The sequence below is a fragment of the Acomys russatus genome, chromosome 8, assembly GCF_903995435.1.
Source record: "Acomys russatus chromosome 8, mAcoRus1.1, whole genome shotgun sequence".
In the NCBI taxonomy this organism is placed as follows: Eukaryota; Metazoa; Chordata; class Mammalia; order Rodentia; family Muridae; genus Acomys; species Acomys russatus.
The window spans coordinates 49590802-49617719 of NC_067144.1; the positions used below are offsets into that span (position 1 = coordinate 49590802).

The window sequence follows — 26918 nt, forward strand, 5'->3', positions numbered from 1 at the left end:
AAAATCTTTGAAAAAAGTCTAAATAAAAGTGGAATATGTATAAAACCATATGTGCTATTGTTTTATGTATTATGTATCACTTTTCTCTAGGAAACATTGGCATTTCAGGAGAGTCAGTTGATTATATAGAATAACAACCATCTCTCTGGGAGCCTGTACACTGTTTGTTCTCAGCATCATCTAGTCTGTAACTGATGTTGTACTTTTTCCTTTTGCCTCTGACAGCCACATTGACACTTTTCTTGTTTGTGCTGAAGAATTTTGGTGTTGTATGCTAGGCACATTGAGTAGTCAGACACATTTGGTCACTGTCTGATATCGATTTAATTTCTCTATATCAAAACTCACAATGTAGCTCAGGTCCTAGATTTCAACACATAGCTATGTTAAAGCCACTTCAACAGTCTTGTCATTTCAATTTTTCACACTTCTTTGTTTGTTTGTTATTTTGACAGTCAGATGCCATAATACATACCAATAGGTAACGTTGTAGAAAATATAAAAAAATTGCAGGATCAAAGCTGTCAAACCATATGTTATGAAATCCGTTAGAATAATAATCCAAAGATACTGCAAAATTATGTGTTTGACAAACACTTAAATTATTAGACTTTCTTTCATTTTCGTTTTTGGAAGAAGTATACTTTAAACCCTAGCATCAGTAGTTCATATTTATTATATTATTTAAAGGATTTGGGGTTAGGTAAGACATTCTGATTATGCCTATTACCACTCACCTAAATACTAAGCACGGATACCTTAGGACTATCATGCCAGATTTGAATGCAGCCATAACATTTAGATATTTTCAAGAATTTTATCTAAAATCATCTATCTTTTTCCATGCATGATTTATTAGTGTGTTTTCTTGGTGCCAAGTAGCAAGAATATTAATAGTTTTAGTATGATAAAAAGCCCTGAATTTGGCTATGGACTGGGTTTTCAATTCAGTTACTGAGGTTTCCCATGATTCTCTATGGGTTTATTGTTAGTCTGACACTCTTTTTGTATACCATCTCCTACACTACCTGTTGGCTCTATAATGTGTGTCTGTGTGCAATATATATATATATAAATGTATATATAGACACATTTGTATAATGTGTGCATGCCCTCCATTACTATCTATATTTATCGCTACCCATCACTAATGTTCTCTTATCCACTATTTGCACTTCTGTCCCCTTGTTCAATATAAGCTTTGTAAATTATGAAGCAGATGGTTATTTTCTTCATACATTACTTTAATCATTTTTTTATTTTTCCAATGCTAAAATAATAATGATAAGGATGGCCTAAAAGAAGTAAATATTTTCTGCTGCCCCCATCTTTCACTGTGAATGAGGTACTCTGTCCATCTGATCTTGCCGGGGGAGATCTAGGTTCTTTCAGCTGCTTGGAGACTTCTTTCTCCCAACGCTTCAGGCCTCAGCTTTAATATCAGTTAGGGAGCCATGCTTTCTTTTATTGCTCCAAACACACTGGATCATTATATTGATTTTTCTATAACATTCTCTTTCTTACTTCACAGCACTTACAGTAGCTTATGATATTATTTATATGTAGGCATTTCTTTATGTAACATCAAAATCCCCAGAAACATATAAACTGAACAGAGAAAACAAACTGTCAATTTTATCTTCCAGTCTACACCCAAGAACTGCACAAGAAATGTGCCTGACTGGCATTCACTCCGTAGTTCTTGTAATCATGTAAACAGTTGTAATTATCAAGTATTCTATCATATATGTTCAAAATTACATTCAGGTCTTATTTGGGCAAACATAATATTGTTGTTTCATGGGTGAAGCTTCCTAACTCCAGCCCCTGGAGATCTGATATCATTTCAGGATTCATCAGGCACTGCACGAATATGGCCCACATACACACCCAATTAAATACAGATTAAATATAGAATTTTAAATGGCATCCTGGTCTTGAAATCTAAGAAAAACATTTTGATAGATGTTGTATACTTTTACATTATATGGAAATCTTATTCATTATACCAGAACAGGTTAAGAGACATTTTTATCCCTGTTTATTTTTCTTGTCAGAATAACATGTAATACCAAATATGTCCAACTAATGGAACTTGAACGCAAGATGCTGTTGCATCTTTCTAGTTTATTGACATATCTACTTTATTCACTTATATCATAATAATAGTAGCCTACTCTCATTTATATGTGCATGCTCTAGAGTGAATATGCAGGTTAAAGCAAAGCTTTCACAAGTAGATTCTTCTCTTTCACCTTGGTGTGTATAGAGAACACTATCTTCCAGCATGCCTCCTGTTTCTCTAAGCTGTACAACTTCTATGTCTTCTTACGTGTCTTTCTCTGTCTGATCTTTAGGCATAGGGGGAACACTGTAAATATATCACTCGAGAGTTGGAAAACCATGGCCACTTCTTCCCTATGTTTTAACCAGTTGTGGAGCATTATAACCATAACCATACACTGTAAAAAGAAGCTTCCTGATGAGAGTAAGAGCTACCACTTTCTTTGTGGCTGTGTATTTAAAATACAGTTAAAACTTGTATTTAGTTTGTGAAATTATAAGCATTCCTGTAGTGGTTACTAAACATTAGGTATAGACCATTTTTAAGAGGCCTTATATACAAAAGCTGTTTGGTTTCCCTCAAATGTAAGTGCTACTAGTGCACCACTGGAGACATCTTTTCAAGCAAGATACGGTTCTTGTTTGTATGCTTTAAAGTTGTTTAGGAATTTCAATAGGATTTTTTTTCCCTCAGGAGCTTGGGTAGCACCTTTAGTCGCCATATGATCTAGACCTCAGAGAGGAATCTTCCAGGTTGGTTCTAGCTGGATGCTTTCAAGGCCTGTATTTGAGGCATGTGAGGGCCTTCAGAAATCGGGCCTTACTTTCACATTTTCAAAGGCAAGCAAAGACAAAGACAATAGCTTATTCTGATTTGTAGATTCTTGTGTCAAAGTGACCAACAAATTGAGGGAAAGTTTCTCATGACTTGTATTGAGGAATTTTTTATATAGTACTCTTGGAGGAAGCAGCATCATTATATGTAGCATAATACCACTGTATATAATATATGCATTATACATATATATGTACAAACCAATGTATACATTTCTATGTAAGCTCATAGAATATTTCCCCTATGGTTTCTTAAGCATCTTTATTGTTATTTATCTTTACTTCCATGCCTTCCCTCCTACTATACATCCCTCACTCTCTCAATTTATAGTGCCCTAAATTTCTCACATTTCTCCCTTTATAGCACCTGTGTTCTACTATCCTTCACTCAAGAGCTGTTTATAATGCCAATGCAGCTGGAGGAAAATTTCAAATCCCTGTACTTAGTTTAAGAGTTAGAAGTACTTCTCCATTCCAAAAGAGGAAAAATGTAATGGCTCCTTTGATAGGTTATCTAATTATGAATGGTAATCCATTAACACACACACATACACACACACATGCACACACACAATATTGAATGTATTTTGTAGTTTTTAACACCTATTGTAAGAGCAAACTTTGTCACTATTTAGTTATATTTATCTATATTTGGCAGGTAATCTACTACTACCTTCCAATTGAGCTCTCTAACAGGTTTATAATGTGAAAATTTTCCTGTCATTGAAGCAACTAAATCATATTGGTGGATTGGATCAGAAGTTGCATTTTTATGGATTGATAGATTTGGTGGAATTACTATACTATACTATCAGGAAGAGAAGTAGAATACTAAGAAATATATCCGTCTACTTGGCATAGATGCCATTTTTGAAGAAAAAGTTAAGTAATTAGAAAGCATCACAGAACAGTTGTTACACATTACCATTAAGATGATTACATGAGACAAGAGAGAGACAATAGGCAGTCAACAACTGAAGCCTTGCAAAAAATTTCCTGGTTAATACATTTCTAAAATTAGATTTTGTTATGAACTATGTAACATCAAGTGGAATTTTGTGATTCATTTTTTGCAGGCTAAGAGCAAAATTAATATTTTTGCTAATAGAGCAAATCACCTACACTTTCTTTTATTGGAAATATATGTATTTCGCATATAATATGTACTGATCATGTTTTTCCTCATTGTATTTCTCCCAGTTCATACCCCCTTTATCTGAATCCACTCCCTTTTTGTCTCTCATTAGAAGCCAATATAAAACAAAACCAAATGGATAGGACAAAACAAACAAACAAAAGGAAAATAAAAGGATAAATCCCAAGAAAAGGCAGAAAAAAATGCTAGAGATGCAGGACCAAATCATTGCCACACTTGAGAGTTCCTTAAAAATACAAAACCAGATGCCCTAACCTATACACAAAGGACACATAGGGGAAATGGGAATAAATAACAATAACAATTAATAATTATAAAAGACAATATTTTTAAATGACCTAACATGATGACATGAGACAAGGAATCTCTAAACATGTTATTAAGCTTGTTTTCTCTTGACCATCAACTGTTGGGCGAGTAGCCTACACTTATTTAAGAGTAGTTCATTTTCTTCAAGAGATTCCCGTGGAGAACACGGAGTGCAAGTGGTTATGAGTTGGAGACAGCTTCTGGGTTAAGGATGGGAACATGTGCCTACTTCTCCTATTAGTTCTAGGACCCCACTAGGTGCAGATGTATACAAGCTCTGTGCATGCTGACCCAGTCTCTGTGAGTTTGCATTCATATGTTCAACAGTTGTGTTGTGTTTAAAAAACCTTGTTTCATTGATGCTGTCCAGTCCATCTTGCATTTGCACTCTTTCTAGCTCCTATTCTGTGAGATTCCCAAAACCCAGAGGGTTGGGATTTGGAGTAATCATCTCATTTAGTGTTGGGTGTTCCATGAGACAAACTCTTCCATCCACTATTTAAAGCAGTCTGGTAGTTTATCAGAAGTTGGGAATTCATCTGTGTCAAGATCCAGCTATAACACTCTTTGGCATACCTCAATGATTCTTAGTTTACCCCAGAAGCAGTTGGTCAAACACATTCATTACTACTCTATTATAATAGTTATATATTGGAAACAATCTAAATGCCCCTCCCTCAAAAAAAGAATGGATCAAAAAAGTTGTGCATGTGGACAAGGGTTTATTTCTACTATAATTAAAATGACAATTGTAGTTACTCTTGCCACTAAAAAAAGTGAAATGAAAATTTAAGGGTAATGGATGGAACTAAAAAACCTTTTTCCTATTGGGGTATCCCAAAGTCAGAAAGAAAAATATAATATACATTGGCATATATGTGAATATTAGCTGTTAAGTCAACATAAGCAAAAATACAATATCCAGTATCACAGAGGTTTGATCTAGAGTACCATAGAAAAGTACCATACAGTCTCCGTATAAAAGGAAAATAGAATAGTTACAGATGCACAGTGGTTTGTATGCAAATGAGAGGATCAGTTAGGGACACAGAGAGAAGAGAATGAAGGAAGGAATATGAAGGAGAGAGCTGAAATTAAGGGCCACTTGAAGGGAAATACGGAAATTTTACGCAGTAGAAGCTTCCTAAAATATAATACATATATGCCGGGCAGTAGTGGTGCATGCCTCTAAATCCCAGTACTTTGGAGGCAGAGGCAGGTGAATTGCTGTGAGTTCAAGGCTAGCCTCATCTTCAAAGCAAGTCTGGGACAGTCAAGGCTAACACAGAGAAAGCCTGTCTTGAAAAAAAAAAAAAAAAAATATATATATATATATATATATATATATATATATATATATATATATGAAAGTAATCTAAATGAAATACTCAAATGACAGGAGACAGACTCCTACTAGACACGCCTTATCACCAAATGAAGTTTCTAGTACAAGGACTGGGTTAAGTTGTTAGTCAATTGATTCCATTGGGAACTCCCAAACAACTCAGGCAGTTATGACAGATATAAGTTGTGCATAACAAACTAATGTTGAAGCCCCAGTCCTAAAAAAAACACCTACACAACTCAAGGAACATGGGGAAGTCAAGCTGGTATCTACATGGAGCCTTCACTTTTATGTGCTAGCAAGCCTTTAGTTCAGGAAGGTACTCTACATACTGTCAAAGAAGAATGGTAAACACCAAGCCAGCTACAAAACCTTTGATCTACGGTTTTGTCCTGTTTGCAAGATACACTAGTGAAATGGTAGCACAATGCTCATGAGAGAAACCAACCAATAATTGATTTGATATTAGACTCACTCTATGAGACGGTTCCCATACCAAATGCTGTATGGGTGACCAAGGAACTGAGACTAGGTAGTTCAAGGACCTAGGGCAAAACCAAATGCTACTGTCATAATAGAAGAAGGTAGCAAAAATTACTTATGACAGTGTGCAATATTCTTATATCATTGCCTTGATAACTTATCGTCAGAGACACTCCCTTCTGCAGAAGAGAGGAACAACAGAGACACATATCCAACAGGCTGAGAGGGAGAGACCTTGCAAAACTTTTCATTTTAATTTCTCAACATACTAGTACATGTATGTTACAGAAAACAGAAAGTGGTTCATTGTCAATGTTTATATTTTCTTTCCTTAAATAATTGAATAATCTAACTTCTAGTACTTAATATACACTTTGTTGCAAAGGATAAAAGACTTGGATCAGATGAAAAAGAAAATTCACAAAATTCACCAAGATGATAAATTGACCTGTCTCTACAACTTCATTCTTTGTATTTTATTTCTCTAACAAATCATAATTTTAGGGGATAAATCACATACTAAAAATTTGAGTTACAAAACTGTGGAAAAATAAAGGTATGTGTGATTTTGTTTGGTTTCCACATTTTAAAGATGCCTGATCTCTGTCATATGATATAAAAGTTTCCAGAGTTAAGTAGCAACTTTCCTTGAAACTGAAATTTGTGTTTTGATTTCTTTATATCACTGAGCCTTGCTTTCTTCTTCTTCTTCTTCTTCTTCTTCTTCTTCTTCTTCTTCTTCTTCTTCTTCTTCTTCTTCTTCTTCTTCTTCTTCTTCTTCTTCTCCTTCTTCTTCTTATTCCTCCTCCTCCCCCTTCTTCCTCTTCATCTTCTTCTTTATTGAGTTATTCACTTTATATCTCTATCCTAGCCCCTTTTCTTCTCTCCTCCCTGTTCTTTCCTCCTGTCCTCTTCTTCTTTTTCCCTCCCATTCTCCTCAGAAAAGGGAGAACCCCCCCCCACCAGCCCATCCCAGCACATCAAACACATCTAGGCTAAGCACATCCTCTTCCACTGAGGTCCAACAAGGAAGTGATCCAAAAGCAGGCAAAAGAGTCCATGTCAGAGACAACTCAGGCTCTAATTGCTAAAGGAACCTCATGAAGACCGATGTGCCCATCAGCTACTTATGTGTAGAGAACCTAGGTCCAGTCATTGCATGTTTTTTGGTTGGTGGTCCAGTCTCTGTGAGCCCCCATGGTACTTGGTTAGTTGACTCTGTTGGTCTTCTTACAGAGTTCCTATCTTCTCCATGTCCCTCTATCCTTCCAACTCTTCCACAAGACTCCTTGAGCTCTGTGTAGTGTTTGATTGTGGGTCTCTGCATATGTTTGATCAGCTGCTTGGTGAAGAGCTTCAGAGAACAGTTATGCTAATATCTTGTTTGCAAGCATAGCAGAGTATCATTAATAGTCTCAGGTGTCAGTTCTTTTGCATGGGATGTTCTCAAGTCAGCTGTCTTAATATTTTTTGGGGGGACAACAGGAGGGGATTGGTGTGTCCTAGTACAGACACTGGGGCTTTCCCATGGTGCTCTGAATGTACAAATCTCAGATGTTTTGCCAGTTCTTCTTGAGCAAGGACACCAAGAAATTGACATCCAGGTGTATGTCATCCAGGTGCTCATCATCAATCATCTTCTCATTTGCCAACAGCAACTATCAGATACAGCACCTCCTTCATCTGGAACTTGATCATGGATTTCACCTCATCAACTTAGGCCATCATGTTTTCTTGATATGTCAGGTGGGAAGGGAACATGCCAGGCTTTTTTAGGCCTGGGCCTAGGATATGTGGGATATGCTTGATTAGAGACTCTGATGCCAAAGAGGCATCGTACTTCTTGGCCAGTTTTTTTTTTTTTTTTTTTTTACCAACTTCTTCTTATTATTAAATTTCTTCAGCACCTCGATATTCATGCTCGGATATCCACAGTTTGGCCACATCACAGTGTTACTGGCCCTCCAGGACACACACTGAGAACTTGAGGCCTGATGCTGCCTGAGAAGCATTTGTCCTTCTGAAGGTCATACTCTTAATCTTAATCATAGAGAATAAGGTGACATCTTAAGGCATTCAGCATTCCTTAAATATTTCTCTTTCTTAGCATTTCATTTATATAAGGTTTGGAGAAGGGATGACATGTATTTTGAAGCCAGAAGACAGTGTTGAGGAGTCAGTTCAGTCCTCCCACTCTACAGCCTGAAGTATTTAGGCTTGGTAAAAGTGTGGTCATCTGATGAACCATCTCACCATTCTGCATTTTAAATGTTTCTTTGATTTCCCAAGACAATGGCATTTCAAGTGAAATTCTTACCTACCCAGCTGTATAAATGAAACATGTCTGCCTAGAACTTGCTAATATCAAGTATGAACTGTAAAAGAAATTAATGGTTTCATGGTATGATACTTATGCTAACAGTATTGAAGCAAATACAGAGTCTTTGCCTCCCTTAGATTCTATTCAGTCTCCAGTAATGATCCACTTACATTTTAGTGACAAAATCCATCAGTATATCTTTTCTCTCCTTCTCAATATGAAGGGGAGATGGAATTTTTTAAAATTAAACACAAAGAAAAAAAAGATGTTGCATAATATCAGAAAGAAGAAATATTCACCCAGATTGAAGATAAACTGGAACCAGGCATGTTGATTAATGCCCATAATACAAGCAAACCCTATGAATGAGCCTGAGGTAGCAGAATAGCTATGATTTTAGACCAACCTTAACTTCATTCCGAGTGACTTGTAAACCTTACCACAAGTGAGATATTATGTTTGTCTCAAATAAATGAAAAAATAAGCAAATATAAATAGTAAGATGAAACTCATGGACTAGAAGAGATAAGACTGAGGGTTTTCCTAGATGCTAATATCTATCAAAACATTATGGATTTGGTGAAATCTGCTCCTGCTTATTATCCTGCTGTAATCCAGGAATTATATCACAGAATATTATCAACAAGTACTTCAGAAACCTTGCTTAAAATTAAGCCTGTCAATCACATTAGGACCTGGATATGACCTTAAAGAACTAAAGACTGAGAATTCCAAGATGGTGGCACCCAGTGTGCACCTTGTCTAGGGAGTAGAGTATCAGAGGCTGTGAAACCGATGGAAAGGAAGGAGTTGGGGGAATGTCTGAACCAGCCTCCACCCCATTGTAGTTGGATGTCCCCAGGATTCAGGAGTCACAAGTTTCTAGCACCTGGAAATCCTCTGAATACTGAGGCTGAGGAGGCCCCCTGAGGAACAGAGAATCAGTTCTACTTTGGGCTCGAGCCACAACCCACATTAGATGCTATCCTGAAGAAACCCATGGAACAACCAGCAGCTTTGGCCTTGGCTCTCTCTCTATGCCTACCCACTGCTTACCACATGGCCCATTTGGGATATAGAGCCCCAAAGGTAAGTTAGGTGTGGGCCTAACACACATTAGGTGCTATCCGAAGATGCCTGTGGAATACCTGAGCAGCTTTGGGCTTTTGTATCTCTCCACATGCCTGCTGCTTACGAGTCTGGCCCAAATGTAAAACAGAGAGTAAACAGGCAGAGCTGAGTTGGACATGGGCACAACTCACATTAGCTGCATCTCAAGAAGGACTGTAGGATACTGGAGCAGTTTAAGACTTGGATCTTTTTATCTCTCTGCCCACTGCTTACTAGCCTGGCCCATCTGGGTCACAAAGTGAACCAGAAGAGGTGAGTCAAGTTTCAGCCACAACACACATTGTCCACCATACCAAAAAGGTCTGATGTACACCTGAGCAACTTTCTGCTTACAGCTCTCTCAGCCTGCTCCTCTTGTGTCTGACCCAACTAAGAAACAGACAGGGAATCTACTAGAGCTGAACTGAGTGCAGGCTCCAACACCCAATGTCCACCATCCTGAGAAGGCCTCTGCGAAGCACTAGAAACAACATTCAGGTAGGAGCTCTCTCTGCTGGCTCCTGGTCTGCCTGGCCTATGTGGGACACACACAGACAATGACCCAATTGGAGGAACTTCCAGGCCTGCTAATGCAAGAGACAACCAGATGCCTAGAGGCCATCATAAGGAGACAAACAGCAAAACTCAGAGTATATGACACCACCAGAAATCAGTTAAGCCACCACAGCAAACCCTGGCAATAAGAACAGCCACATAATACAAGAAAAGAACTTCAATTATGAGGTGATGCAAACTTGAAGGAAGAAAAGGAATCTCTCAAAGAAATACAAGAAAATATATTCAAACAGATGAAGGAATTGAATAAATCCTATAAAGATTTACAATAAAATGGGGGAAAGAAATAAAAGAAATGAATAAAACTATTTAAGACCTAAGAAAGGATTAGAAGCAACAAAGAAAAAAATAATATGAGGTAATCATGGAGTTGGAAAACCAAGAAAGAGAACAGGAACTGCAGACAAACAATATCAACAAACATAAGAGATGGAAGAGAGATTCTTGAGTGTAGAAGATATGGTTAAAATTATCAATAGATCAATCAAAGAAAATTGAAAAGCTTCTGACACAAAATAGAAAGCCTACAATCTTATGGCAACTAAACAACTACCTCATCAATGACCTCTGGGTCAGGGACAAAATAAGGAAAGAAAGAAAGAAAGAAAGAAAGAAAGAAAGAAAGAAAGAAAGAAAGAAAGAAGAAATTAAAGACTTCCAGAATTCCATGAAAATGAAGGCACAACATATCAAAACTAATGGGACACAATGAAAGCAGTGCTAAGAGGAAAGTTCATAGCACTAAGCACCTTCATAAAGTAATTGGAGAAATCCCACACTAACCACTTAACAGCACAGCTGAAAGTTCTTGAACAAAAAGAAACAGATACACCCAAGAGGAGTAGATGGCTGGAAATCATCAAACTCAGGGATGAAATCAATAAATTAGAAACAAAGAGAACAATTAAAAGAACCAATAAAACCAAGAGATGATTCTTTGAGACAATCAACAAGATAGATAAACGATTAGCCAAACTAACTAAAAGGCAGTGGGAGAGTACTCAAATTAAAAAAAAAAAAATCAGAAAGGAAAAAGAATAAATAACAACAGACAGTTAAGAAATAAAAAGATTCATTAGGCCTTACTTCAAAAGCCTATATGCCACAAATTTGAAAATATAAATAAAATGGACAATTTTCTTAATAGCTAGCTCTTACCAAAATTGAATCAAGACAAGGTAAACAAATTAAAAAGTCCTTTATCTCCTAAGGAAATAGGAGCAGTCATCAAAATCTCCTAGTCAGAAAAAGCCGAGGGCCAAGTGGATTCAGCACAGAATTCTAGAAGACCTTAAAAGAAGAGCTAATGCCTAGTATCTTCAAACTATTCCACAAAATATAAGGAGAAGGAATATTACCAAACTCATTCTATGAGGCTGCACTCACCTTGATAACTTGACCATAAAAACACATAACAAAGAAAGAGAATTTCAAGCAATTTCCCTTATGAACATTGGTGCAAAAATACTCAACAAAGCACTTGCAAACCAAATCCAAAAACACATCTAAAATATCATCTGCCATGACCAAATAGACTTAATCATAGGCATACAAGGGTGGTTCAATATATGAAAATCCATCAATATAATCTATCATATAGACAAACTGAAAGGAAAACCCCACATGATCATCTCCTTAGATGCTGAAAAATAATTTGACAAAATCCAACATCCATTCATGGTAAAAGTTTTGGAGATATCTGGGATACAGGGCATATACCTAAACATAATAAAGGCAATATACACCAAGCCTATAGCCCACCTCAAACTAAGTGGAAAGAAACTTAAATCAATTCTACTGAAATTATGAACATGAAAAGGTTGCCACTCTCTCCATATCTCTTTAATAAAGTATTTGAAGTCTTAGCTAGAGCAATAAGGCAACTAAAGTATATCAAAGGGATCCAATTTGGAAATGAAGACATCAATGTATCACTATTTGCAAACAATATGACGTATATATAAGTGACCCTATGAATTCTGCCAAGGAACTCCTACAGTGGAGAAACACCTCCAGAAAAGTGGCTGGATACAAAATCAATTTAAAAACTAGGTATCCCTCTTTTAAAGAAAAGACAAACAGGCTGAGAAAGAAATTAAGGAAACAACACCCTTCACAATGGCCACAAAAAGCATAAAGTACCTTGGTGTAATTCTAACAAAACAAGTCAAAGACCTGTATGAAAAAAGATTTCAGGTCTCTGTATGAATAAAGAAATTGAAGAAGGTATCAGAAGATGGAACAATCTCCCATGCTCATGAATCAGTAAGATTAACATTGTAAAAATGGCCATCATACCAAAGCAATCTACAGATTCAATACAATTTCCAACAAAATGCCAACATAATCATCTACAGGACTTGAAAGAACAATTTCCAACTTCATTTGGAAAAAAATTCCAAAATACCTAGGGCAATCTTATACAATAAACAATCTTCTAGAGGTATCTCCATCCCTGATCTCAAGCTGTACTATAGAGAAACAGTAATAAAAGTGGCATGAGACTGGTATAGAAAGAGGCAGGTAGATCAATGGAATTGAATCAAAGGCCAAGAAATAATTAATCAGCAAATAATAAATGAAACCTCACAGAAACTGAAGAGCTTTTTTTAAGGCAAAGGATACTGTCAACAGAACAAAGCAACAGTATACAGACTGGGAAAAGATCTTCACCAACCCTTCATCCAACAGAGGGCTAATCTCCAAAATATATAAAGAACTCAAGAAATTAAGCAACATCAAACCAAATAATCCAATTTAAAAATAGGGTACAGAAGTAAAGAGAAAATTCTCATCAGAGGAATATGAGATGGCCAAGAAACACTTACAGAAATGTTTAGTGTCCTTAGCTGTCAAGGAAATGCAAATCAAAACACCTCTGAGATTCCATCTTACACCTATCATAATAGCTAAGTAATAGCACATGCTGGCAAGGATGTGAAAAAAGGGGTATAATCCTCCACTGCAAACTTGTACTACTGTTTTCGATATCAATCTGACACTTTTTTTTTTTAATAAGAAAATTGGGTATAATTCTACCTCAAGACACAGCAATACCACTCCTGGGCATATACCTAAAAGAAGCTCCACCATAAAACAAGGACATTTGCTCAACTATGTTCGTAACAGCTTTATTCATTATGGCCAGAATCTGGAAAGAACCTAGACATCACTCAACTGAAGAATGGATAAAGAAGCCATGGTACATTTACAAAATGAAATACTAAACAGCTATTAAAAACAAGTAAATCTTGAAAATTATAGGAAAGTAGAAGTAGAAATGATCATCCTGAGTGAAGTAACCGAGATCCAGAAAGAAAAACATGGTATATACTCACTTATGAGCAGATATTAGCCACATAATAGAGAATAGCCACATTACAATACACAGAACTAAAGAAACTAAACAAGGAGGACCCTAGGAAGAAAGCTTAATTCTCACTCAGAAAGACAAATAGAATAGACACTAGGAACAGTTGAAGAGAAGGAACAGAAAGGGAGCCTACCTTAGAGGGACAATATTTTAAAATGGTGCAAAATACATCTATTTTAGTAGTTAGGATCATACGTAACTTAAGGACTTCAAAGATTCTCAGTGTATGATTAAAGAAATTATTTTAATGCTTCTCACATTTTAAAAAGTATATAATGTTCTTGTTATGTCAAAGATTATATGTCCTAGGTTTAAATGTATTGCCAATACCTGAAGGGTAAAAGTTTATACAAATTGTTAGTAACCTGTAGGAAAAATGATACAAAAATAAAATATGTTGAGCCACTGTTTATAATGACATGAATTCTTTTAGAAAGCCATAGAGTGAAGAAAACATTTTTGTATCGAATGCTCTAGAAAGGGTCATACTTGAAATGCTTTACTGTTTTGCTTTCATTAGATTCATGTTACTTCTGCTTCTTCAAGGATAAAAATAATTTTCTCTAGAATCCCTTTTGATAACTTGTTTTTGTCAATTTGACACACAGTTAATATATCCAGAAAGAGAGAATCTCCACTGAGGCAAGGGCTCCATTAGATTAACCTGTGGGGATGTTTCTGGGGCATTTCCTTGATTGCCCAATGATGTAGGAGGGTCCATCCCACTGTGGTAAGTATCACTTCTGGGAAAATTGGCTTGGGGTTTAAAATTTGGTTTCTGGAAAAGCCAAGGGAAACATCTATTTAACCTGCATTTCTCTATGTTCACTGCTCCAGTTTTTGTTCAAGTTCCTTCTCTGAGTTCCTTCAGTGTTGGTGTGTGATATAAAAGTGCTGAAGGTTGTTTGCATTGGTGTTCTATCATAACAGCATAAAATAACTAAAACAGTAATTGCTACTGAGGATGGTAATACGTTCTCACAAGCACAGCCATCTTGCTTTGAAGAGGAAGATGCAAGCATTTGAAAGGCTCAGAAAAGCTGTTGAGTACACAGAGCTTAATAGTATGTTTTGTTGAAACTGGAAGATATGAATGCTGGAATGCATGATTTGAGCAATGGTGAAAGCATTGCTTGTGGTTTTCCAGAGGAAAGAAAATAATTTACCTGAGCCTAATTCTCAGACAGCGGATAATACTGGCAGGAAAAAAAAAGGCAAAATAATAACAACAAAAAACACCTTAGTTGTTATCATTGAGGAAAAATCTTCTGGGAATTATTTCTATAGTCTCAATACACAAAATATCTGGATCAGTGGAGATCCAGGCCTGCACATCCAACTACAGCCAAATTTGATGAAGAATGAGTAAAAGTTTCCTACATGTCACTGGTTTTAAAGACATGAAGAGTTACGCAGAACTCTGTGTCTGGTGTAGAGACTATCTATGAAGAGAGACAACTGGTAATGGTGCACTTGAAAACCTTGAATTGTGGTGATCATGGGTAGAATCTGGAGATTATCACAACCATGTGCAAAAGTTGCAGTACCTGAAGAGGTCACCAGAGGTTATTTGTGAAGGAACTGCCTCAACTGCAGTGGATATATTGGAGATGCCGAGAATGAGATGAACATTAAGGATGGAGGCATGGAGTACAGAAATCTGAGCCTACTGTGTGTCGTGCCAATGTCAAGCCCTTTGGGACACGAAGATTATGAGTGAATCTTAGATGTCAGAAATAAGATGCTTGGGTACAGTGCCATGAAATTATCATTATCGTTCTTCATTGTTGTTGTTTGTAATTGCTTTTAAAGAATTCCACACATGATTGTTTTATTTACAACATTTTCTCTACTCCTTATGCCTGTCAACATTCCTGCTCCCCAACTTCAGTTAATCTACTCTATATCAGTTTTACAATACACCTGTATTTATAACTTGCTGAGTATACTGAGCCTTGCCCTTATGAACATGTGTTTACAGCTGGCCACTCAAGATTGTATAAACTGCTGGAGAATTTTTTACTGGAAAAACCTGCTTCTCCCTCTCTGTAATCATTGATTTTCTGTGGCCATTCATTAAGGTGGTGGGGTTCTGTGACATTTTCCTTATGAACAATGGCATATTGATTGGTGATGTCATCATGCAGGCCCTGTTTATGAAACCATATAGTTGATATTTTATGTATTCAACTTTTCCCTCATATCTAGAATATACTATCTCCTAGCACACATCCTGGTCATCTGGCTTTTACAGCTTTTTGCCACCTCTGTTATGGGGTTTCCTGAGCCAGAAGAGTAAGGGTTATATTAGATCAACTAATTAAGGTTGACCACAACATGGTCACTTATTCTTTGTTTTTGTTGTTGGTTTTTTTTTTTTTTTTTTTTTTTTTTTTACCAGTGTGGATGTTCAAAAATTTCTACCTGATAATTATGATGTGGAGGGAAAGCTTTTCTATGAGTGTGAGTGCTATGCCTATCTGTGGGTGTAAAGATAAATGTTTAAATTGCAGTTAGAAATAATGATGATTTGGGGAAACAGCAGTAGTAAATTGTCTTCTAGGGTCTGTGAATTCTAGATTTACAATATCAGAACTGAAATTCCTAGGTGCTGAGAGGGATAAGTCAAATTGGGCTGTTATTAGTTATCACAGTAAAAGTGCCACTATTGTAGCATATGCGTATTGGTCCAGGTCAATATTGTTGTTTAGCAGGCTTCCAGGCTAATTTGGACTACTAATTACTTTTCTGTTTTGGAAGTTTGTATACTACCTTCCAGTTCTCTGAGAACTAATGTTCAGTAAGAAGGCTTCTAAATCAATTCCAGATTGCTCTCTCCAAAGCTGCAGCCAATGTATCCAGGAACATCAGTCATAAGTTCTTATCTTTAAGCGCAATAAGGCACCCAAGTCTTCTTGTTACTGAAGATTCACATGAAACAGAGTTCTGTGATGCTCCAAATTTCCCAGCACCTCAGAGATGCGTTTTAAAGGAAATAAATAAGAGATGTATTGACTTATGCACAAGATATCATACTTATCACATTAATTAATTGAAAAAACTGTTCTAATCTGTTTATGTACACAGTGAATATTTTCTACTTTACCATGATAAGAAGGATTTTATTTTATTTGACCTAATTTTTAGTAATTTTATGTGCTGTACATTTCTAAAAGAAGATCATTTTAATAGAGTAATAATTTAAGATTTTTCTACAATTTTATTGTAAAATAATATAATAATTAAGATTACTAAGAGTTGGACAATTATGATTTCTCAAGCAGATAAAGACACCAGTTTTGCAAGCATGAGAAACTGAGTTAGGTCCTTTGAACCTACATGAAGAGAAAAAGAAACACACTCTACAAAGCTTCTCTCTGACTTCTACACTTGTCCTGAGGATTTTGCATTTTCCCCACACCCATCATGTGCATATGCATACAGCAATAACAGAAAAATCAATAAAGTGTTTTATTGTAATAATCAAAAGGTAAAATAATGTTTAAAAATGGGAGGAAAATAAACTTGTGAAACATAGTTTTACCAGCAATTTAAAAAAAAAAAAAATGTAAGAAATGTGCTATGCTCATAGACCACTGTCTTTTCCCGACATCATCAGCAATGCTTCCTCTTACAGCAGATGGGAGCAAACATCAAGACCCCCAGGCAGATTATTATGCAAAGAGTGAGAAACATTGGAATACTCAATCCCACATGGGATGTTTCCATTAATTCCTTCCCCCTCAGAGCTGAGGGAACGCAATGGAAGAGGAGGCAGAAAGCGTGTAAGAGGGAGAGAAGTTGGAGGACACCAAGAAAGCAAGACCCTCTAAACCCACATGAGCAAAGCTTACATGAACTCATGAACTCAAAGAAACTGAAACAATGTGCTCAGCATGCACCACATCCTCTGAGTATATAATATGGCTTCTAGTTAAATGACTTTATAAGATTTCTGAATGTGCAAACAGTGGGTCTTCTTGCCCAAATTTGATGTGGTACTTTTGACTTATTTTATTCTATTTTATTTTGTTATATATTTAGTGCATGAATAAAAACCTAGCCAACAGGGTAAAGGTCAATAATTGTCACATATACCTGTTGGGAGAGTGAAAAATCAGTTTTCTCCAATAGAGTGACACTGAGTCTCAAGTTCAGGCATATTTGAACAATATATGATGGATTCCACAGGTTTTTGCTTTTATTTTATTTCATTTTATTTTATTGTTTTATTTTGGTGTGTGTGTATGTGTGTGTCTGAGCAAGTGTACATGCTTTTAATATTTTACAGTTTGGGGTTTTTCCCTTCATTTTTTGTGTGTTTTTATTTTCTTTTCTCAGTTTTGGTGGGTTTTCTTGTTGTCTTGGGGGTTTGTTTCTATTTTTAGAAAGTACTTAAGCATGGGTAGGTTGACAGGGACAGAGAATCTGGAGGGACTTGGAGAGTGAAAATATGACCAAAATATATTTGAATGTAAAATTGTTTAAAGTGACAAATATAATAATAATAATAATAACAACAACAACAACAATAATTCCTCATTGCGTTTAGGAAAACTAACGTGGTGTTGAGGTACAATAAACTCCTACAATGCAGGACCCTTTTTTCTGACAGGAGCACTATATAATTGTGCTCTCACAAATGAGTGATTTCTAAAAATAATATAATATTTTAAAGGAATATCAGTAGGCTGATACATTTTTACTATTTATTTTCTATTTTTCATCCATCCACTGCCTTTTACAGTGAGGAACATAAGAGAGTGATAATTCTACATTCTAAAACCATGGATCATATTTTTCTACTGGACCTACTATTAGGTTATTAAATCCATATACTCTCTAGGGGATGGGAGTTTAAATAGATAATTTGATTACACTTTCCCTTGTCTTTTTTAAATCAAATGCCCCCAGCAGGAAAAATACATTCAAATACGGTGTGTACTACAAATTACATTCATCACTGCTAGAAGTGTTTAAATTACTTTTATATTTTCATTTGAGTTTTGCTGGCCACTTGCTGTGTAACCTTAGGCAAAGTATCCATTACAAACTTTATGCATTTTTTTTCTATTAATAGGAAAAGAAAAATGTATTTGCCAATGTGTTTGAGTAGCTATGCTTTTGTGGACAGAAGTGATGGGGAGGTGGGAGCACTGCAAAATGAAGGACAAAACGTGCTCATTTCTGTGTTGGACTGGACCACACTGCATGATGACTCTGTGATGATACAGCATGACCTTGGGCACACTGTCTCACAATTTTTATTTTTGCCTTGCCCTTCAGCTTTCTTTCTTTTTTTTTTTTTTTTTTTTTTTTTTTTTTCTCCTTTGCTGCCCATGATTTTGAGAAAAGACAAACTCTCTGAAGCAGTATGTTTTATGAGAATATAGGCATAATTGTAGGCAGGTGAAGAGTACATCAGCTTGATGGTGAGGCTCCAGTTCAGGCAAAAGTCAAAAATTATAGTAGTGTTCAGCATATAGTATGTTATCAGTAACATAAATTATTAGCATATAGTGTCTCTTTAAAGTTTAGACATGGAAATTATTGAGAAAACTGTGTTATAGAGTATAATTTTATGGCTTCCAAATATCCTATCTCTTCAGTCTTACACAGAAAATTTTACAGTGGGCACTAGGTGCCTACCACTTCAGGGCATATTTGCATTACAAAATTCATTATCTGTGTGGGTAACAGTAATAGAATATATCCAGCTCTTGTTTAGAAATCAGTCTCTGCATAGAATTTGCTTTTTCTCTCCATTGTCTTCTCTTTTTTATATTAGATACTGTTAAGACACTTTCCTATTTCTTTAAAATAAATACCATTAGGAATAATAAAAGACAGAGAATAAGGTCCTTCACTGGTTTATGTTAAGTGCTAAGATGAGAAGGTACTTGTCCTAATTAACTTAGTAGTAAATGCTTGTGTAATTCGTCTGTACTCACTCAGAAATTTACTAGGTTGAAACCATAGGAAGCTGTTTTTCAGCCTTGGAAATAATAATAACTATTCTCAGTATTTGAAAGAGCGATGTCACTCAAATCCACATGTCACATTTGTTCTCAGGCACAGAATTCTTTAGTAACTCCTATATGGTTTGTGCAGCTTCTATTTCACATTTTACAGATTCCCTTTAATTTTAAAGTCTCATGCAAAGCAAAATAGCATCAATATATAGAATGAGGAAGAGTGGGGATGGCCATAACTCAATCTAACTGTAAGAAGATATGACATTGATGAAGACCAATTAATAGCAGTGTCAACAGACAGCTTTCCAACAAAGGACATGGAAAAATCTTGGCAGAATAAGGAGCAGTGAGCATATTCTTCACTGCTTATATATGCAATTCCTTGCAAACAGCTCTAGGTATAAATCTAACAATAGGATATTTAGATCCATTTGAGTGACTTTTCCAGTTAGTGACAAAAGATAGTTTTTTTTTTTTAAATGGTGCTTTATGAGTGGGATGAGGAAGCAACTGGTTTTCCATATTCTTAATGAATGTAAATTCATAAAATACCTTGTAGTTAAAATAATGTCAGTCCTTTGTTCGCAGTACAAAATGATGGGAAACCCACAGTGACAGCAAACTAGAGTTGAGGAGAAGTTTCACTGGGGTAGGAGATTTTGAGCTATTTTGTGAGGAAAAGAGGGTTGATGTCACTTATGACAGAGAGAAGAAAGGTGAGAAATCTGTGTGAAAATAAGACAAGATAAATCAGCTCTATTTTAGAAGAGATCCATTTCCACATTTCTATTGAATATCTGTACCATACCATATTTTATAACCTGCTTCTGAGATCTGAAGAATTGAGGCATTAGAAAGAAATTGGATGTATGAAATGCATATAGAAGTGAGGAGTACAAAAGTATAAAGAAATCAAATCACTTAAGGCATATACCAGTTATAGTATTCATTAAAATTGCCTCCCTAGACTCTCTATTTCTGCATTTTGCCTTTTCTATTAGAAAGCTTCACATTTTCATAGTAATTAAATTTTTCCTTTAACATTAAAACTGTTTTCATTAAATAATTTTTTTCTCTAAATGTTCTTTTCCTAGTTTTCTTTTTTATATATTCAGTGCAAGTTTAATTTTGTTGTTATATTCAGATTATTTTTTTATATCCAGGAACAATTGTGCTACTATTAAAATGGAATGGACAGGTAGGTTATAATGGGACTTTGATACTAAAGTTAAAACATTAAGAAAAATGTTAGTTGTAGCTTGTGTTATTATTTTTTAAGGAATAGGTGATAAATTTTCCATTAAATTTTATTAGTTTGAGTTTTAGTGCCACATTAATAGGTTTATCAAAAATACCTTTCTATAATATAAACATAAAAATGGCAATGCATACTTTTCACAAAAAACAACTTTTTTCATATAGGTTGTTTTAGCAAATAGATTTTAAGGCAGCAAGAAATTCACCGAACATGAATTATTCTATCTGAGCCACAATGATTGTTTAATTTGTACAGAATTCTCTTTCATGTGAAGATAGAACCTTGTAGCTCTAAATGAGTTCTTTTAAAGAAATAAGGAATGGTAAATGCAAAAGTGGCAAACCACCTTGATAAGATAAAGGCTCTAATAGAAGGGTACATGCAGATATTTAATATGATCAGTGATCACAGTGATTTCATATAATCTTAGCACGATTGTTTTCTTTATTAGATTTGACAAAGATCTTTGTTTAGACACATGTTCACTGAAGCAGTATATTTTTGCATGCAGCCCACACTCTAATTAGTACATTATAATTTATATCATAAAATAAAGTCACAAGTATCACTTGGTTTACAATGATGTTTTCTTTACAAGTAAACTATCCCTTACTGTGAGCCAAAGCCTAAATTGTTACTGTGGTTCAGCAACGCTCCCAAGTTTTTACATTTTATCATATAATTAAATAACTAAACAACATGAAGTGAGTTACTTAATTTTCATATGAATGAAAGATACTTTGGGCTTAAGAACATATAATGGAGGCTAATGAAGGTCCCTTCTAGAGGTGGGGACTCGGCGGGATATTCAATATTTGAGAAGAAGCAAGCTTTATGTGGGATTTTCTGTTGGGAAGGAAAATAATGCAATCAAGACAATATTGAGAGCTGGAGCTGTGAGTCAGAGGAAGACTACATGGCCCTGAGTTGGGTCCCGAGCACCAGAGTCTCAATCTGTAGATCTGGCTGGCCTTGCACTATGGCTGCCTCTCTAGTTCTGGGATTGAAGTCATGTGACCCCCCACTCTCAGCAAATGTATCTTATATAAAAGTATACAAATCAAGTGAACCCAACAGAGCTAAACTGGGCATGGGCTCCAAATCCCACTGTCCACCATCTTGAGGAGGCCTGTGGGGCAACTAAATATTAAATATCTCTGCCTGCTCCTCACTTGCCTGGCCCATCATGGGCACAGACAGCTAACCCAGCAGAGTTGATTGGGTGTGGGCTCCAACCCCATGGTCTGATATCCTAAAGAGATCTGTGGGGCACCCAAGCAGCACTTGACTTGGTGCTCTCTCAGCCTGTTCCTCACCTGCCTGGCCCAGCTGCAACACAAACAGCAAAGCCAGCAGAACTGAGCTGGACATAGGTTCCATCGTTCATTGTCCAATTTCCCTAGGAGGCCTCTATGGAGCCCTAGCAAGCAACCTTTGACTTGGAGTGCTCTCTCTCTCTCTCTCTCTCTCTCTCTCTCTCTCTCTCTCTCTCTCTCTCTCTCTCTCTCTCTCTCTCTCTCTCTCTCTCTGCTGTTCATCTGCCTGGCTCACCTGCAACACAGACTGGTGATTGAATAAATAAACAGAATGAGCTAATTGGTCACAAAGCTATAATATAATATAAAGGCAGGTTTATTGGAGTAGGTGGGGAGAGGAGAAAGGGTAGGAAGGTGGGGGAAAAAATGGGGCCCTAGCACCAAAATGTCTGATTTATATCGTGAATCCTAGGTAGAGGGCAGGCCATGCCAGCTATGCCCTGCAGCAGGACATAACAACCCAGCCTTTTGTTGGTCAATGGATAAGGGCCACAAAAATCTGGTCTGTTGACTGCTTCAGGCTGACAGAGGGGAGGCGACAGTGGGTCTAAAGCCTGAAAGGTTGGCCAAGAGCTGGCTGTTGTATTTGCTGTTCAGGATCTGTGAGAACATCTGTGGTTAAGAAACTGCAGGTCTGGCTGACGCAGTCTGTGCCGTTTAGGCTTGAGCACCTGAGGTCTGCATACAACACCTGGCAGGATGCTGGAATATATGTTAGAAGCAGAAAATAAAGTTATGGAGTTTACATTTGAAACTTTTAGGCCCATGGTCTTGGTAATTGGGAGAGGGGAGTCCTAAACCCAGGGAGTGGGGGAGGAATCCCACCCTCTGAAAATGGAAATACTTATCTGGAGTGTGATCTGTGGATTCGAGTGGATCTCCTGAAGCTTACAAGAATCTTTTTAAGTTAGACAGTTTAAAATCTGATTGTTAAAGCTCTTAACAGTCTAAATACAACAGTAGCATTGTGGAGGAAGAGTTTTTAATGTACCTTAAATCATTTTCTTATTACCAATCTTAAAACACCTTTTCACACTCAAACACTTCTTAGATCCTCAGACCTTAAAAAACTACACTTTTCTGAGAAGGCAGCTGAAGTTTGGTTTTTGTTGACAAACTCCAAACCCATCATTGACCTGAGAAAGATAAACTACCACATAGTCCAAGTGCCCTAAGTATTGATTAATATGACAGAGGCTTACTCATTATCCAGGTGGCCATCCCTGTAGGATTATATGGAGTCAGTGGCTTCATTCTGGGCACAGATCTTAGGGCGGCATTGCAATAAATCTGAGAGGTCTTTCCATGGAAGAGGACTTTGGAAGGATGGCCAACCTTATTTCTCTAGGCAAACTGATACAATCAACTCTCCAGTTGTCCACAGATTGGGCAGGGCCTTTATACTGGGCCAGTTGGGGCAGATTTGCCCAATATCACAATCCAGGCAAAGTCATCTCTGGTTGCATCCAAGTCTTCTTGGAGGCCTTGGGGTCACCACTAGAAGCTGTGGTCTCTGTCACATTAAGCTTTTTTATTAAGCATTTAAATGTTCTTATGCTACAGATTCTCTGACAGGTTGAAGGACCCTCAACTATAATGTATAGCTGATTTAAACAAACAGCTCCAGATGAGGCGGGTGGGGCAGTCTTCAGGAATGCTAGGAATGTGGAGGTTTTCCTTGGAAAGGCAGGATTGGAGAGAGTGAGTAGGATTTGACAGATCATGTGGGAGATGGGGAGAGGTGAGAGCATGCCTTTTAAAGACCTGCACAGATACAGTTTGGAAAAAAAATTCATGAAGACACCCAGTGGCAATCCTGTCTCTCAGCCTTTGCCAAATCACAAGAATGTAGAAGTGGCATCCCTATTCAATATTCTGTGATTGCTTAGTTTGGTGAGGTAAATTCATGAAGAGACATCGCTGGAAAAAGAGATTACCTCAGAACAAAGGCCTGGCCCTTTCATGGCCATATCTTCACAGAGCCAAGTCCAGGAGTGTCCTGGACCCCCTCGCCAAAGAGGCCTCTTGGCAGCAGTTGGGTTACATAATAATTTACCAAGTGCAAATTTGCATAAGGCAGAAAGGGAGGTAGGAGAGAAGCCATGTCTACTTCTTCCTGAATTTCTAGGCTGGGTACTCAACTTCTTACAGGTTTAAAGATGATTGAGTCAGAGCAGGCAGAGAAGGACGAAGTATAGGGAGTGGCCCCAGGACTGCCGGGCCGAATGAGGTTTACCTTCATCTGAGTCACCAGCATCAGATCATTGATTAAATAAACAATTCGCTACTCAATGACCTCTGGATCAGCGAGGAAACAAAAAAAGAAATAATGGAGTTTCTAGAATTCAATGATAAGGAAGGCACAACATACCCAAAGGCATGAGGCACAACGAAAGCTGTACTAAGAGGAAAGTTTATGGCACTAAGTATCTTCATAAAGAAAAATGGAGAGATCCCATACTAGCAACCTAACAGCACACCTGAAAGCTCTAGAACAAAAAGAAGCAAACATACCAAAGAGGAGTGCATGACAGGAAATCATCAAATTTGGGTCTGAATTGAATGAATTGGAAACAAAGAGAACAATGCAAAGAATCAACAAAACCAAGAGCAGGGTCTTTGAAGAAATCAATAAGATAGACAAACTCTTAGCCAAATGTACTAAAAGGCAGAGGGAGAGCATTCAAATCAACAAAATCAGAAATGAAAAGGCAGGCAGAGCAACAGACACCACAAAATTTGAAAATCTAAATGAAATGGATAATTTTCTTGATAGCTACCAATAGATATGATTCTATAGATAGATCGGGTAAAATAGTTAGATAAGGTCTTCAAAAACTTCAAAGACATACAGAATATGGCATTTAAAGATGTTTTTATTGTTTTAAAGATTCTTTGACAATAAGACAGGTTAACTCTTGCCAACACCCAGCCTACCTGAAAGAAGATGATGAGCATCAGTGAAATTCCTTCTGGAGATGGCTTCAAATGTGGCAAACCAGCCACTGGGCAACATGTCCTCGTTTTTGGCTACAGACAGAATTCTGCCTAAAAATATTCAAGCTTGTGTGTAGGCAGAGTCAAAGGCCAAAGTCTGCCAAGACAGGGTAAGCAAGTCATCAATAGTTCCTACCTAACAAATATATCTGTCAGTTAGAGTGGGCCAGAAGGCTAAAGATGATGCTCCAACATTATACAGAGTTTTGGCTGACTGTTCAGGCAGCAAACTGTCTCGGCCATTTTTTTTTTCTACTTTGGAAACTACTTGCCTGCATTTCCTGTTTACTCAGGTAATTAATTTTATTTGTTCTCAAGTCTCTGATGGGGTTGAAGACCAGATAGTTTAGTTTTACAATTATGCTTAGTTGATTAGGAGTTAAGCTATTTTTAGGTCTAGATAGATGTTTTAAGTTGATAGAGATGAGATATGGTAGATATTGTTTTATCTTCAGAATTAGATTCACCAAGATAGGAAATGTTTTCCTCAAGGTTTCCAAATACAAATAGCCAAACATTATGAAGGTAACATTTATATAATACCTGATTGTTTCATGGTTCTTCTTGTTGCATGCTGTTTATGATACATATGTATAATAATATAAATGCATATGTAAAAATATTTTTTAAAAGATCAGATAAACAATTAAATGGTCCTGTATCTCCTAAGGAAATAGAGGCCATTATCAAAAGTCTCTCAACAACAACAACAACAAAAAACCCAGGGCCTGATGGATTCAGTGCAGAATTCTAACAGACCTTCAAAAAGAGCTAATGTCACTTCTCTCCAAACTATTCCACAAAATAGAATCAAAAGGAATACTACCAAAATAATTCTATGAGGCAGCAGTCACCTTGATACCTAATCCACAAAAAGATTCAACAAACAATTCCAGACCAATTTCTATTATGAACATAATACTCACAAAACAAATCCAAGTTAAAAATATCATCCCAGACATGCAAGGGTGGTTCAATATACAGAAATCTATCAATGGAATCCATCATATAAACAAACAGAAAGAAAAGAAAAACACATGATCATCTCCTTAGATGCAGAAAAAGAATTTGATAAAATCCAACATCCATTCATGTTTAAAGTCTTGGAGAGGTCAGGGATACAAGGCACATACTTAAACATAATAAAGGCAATATAAACCAAGCCAATAGAAAATCTCAAACTAAATGGAGAAAAAAATTAAATAATTCCACTGAAGTCAGGGACAAGCAAGGATATCCACTCTCTCCATATCTATTCAATATGAGTGAGTGAGAATAAGAATTTCATAGGAATTTTTTTACCTTTATTTTGAGTCTTGTCTGTAACTGATATAAAACAAATCATCTCTTAATTGAAGGAAAAAATCAAAGCCAAACAAACCTCAACAACAAAAACAAATGTGTTACTCATCCATCCCGCTACAGGACTGAGTCTTAAAATAATTGTGTTGAATGATTGAATAAAATTTTAAAAATAATAAAAAATTTAAAATTATGCATTTTATTTATTTATATAAATCTGCTAACATAATCTATAGGATATGTTATATTTTGGAGACAATTGAAAAAAGTTTGGTAGGACTGTATATGTCTATAGAGAAACATATATGCATGATAATTTTCTTATTATTATAATTGGGATAAAGATATCAACATATGAAAAATCAAATCCCACGTTTTTGCTATTTCTGGCTGATATTTGTTAATTATACTTATATAAAACTCTAAACTAAAACAAAGGTTTATAGTAGAGTATTTTATAACAATGAAAACTAACATAGCTTGAGTTAAAAAAGTAATAC

At 36.4% G+C, this 26918-nt stretch overlaps 1 pseudogene; it reads right to left on the bottom strand.

Moving 5' to 3' along the window:
* Positions 1-7693: 7693 nt before the first annotated feature.
* LOC127193005 (60S ribosomal protein L10a-like) lies at positions 7694-22183 on the bottom strand (annotated as a pseudogene).
* Positions 22184-26918: the final 4735 nt, after the last annotated feature.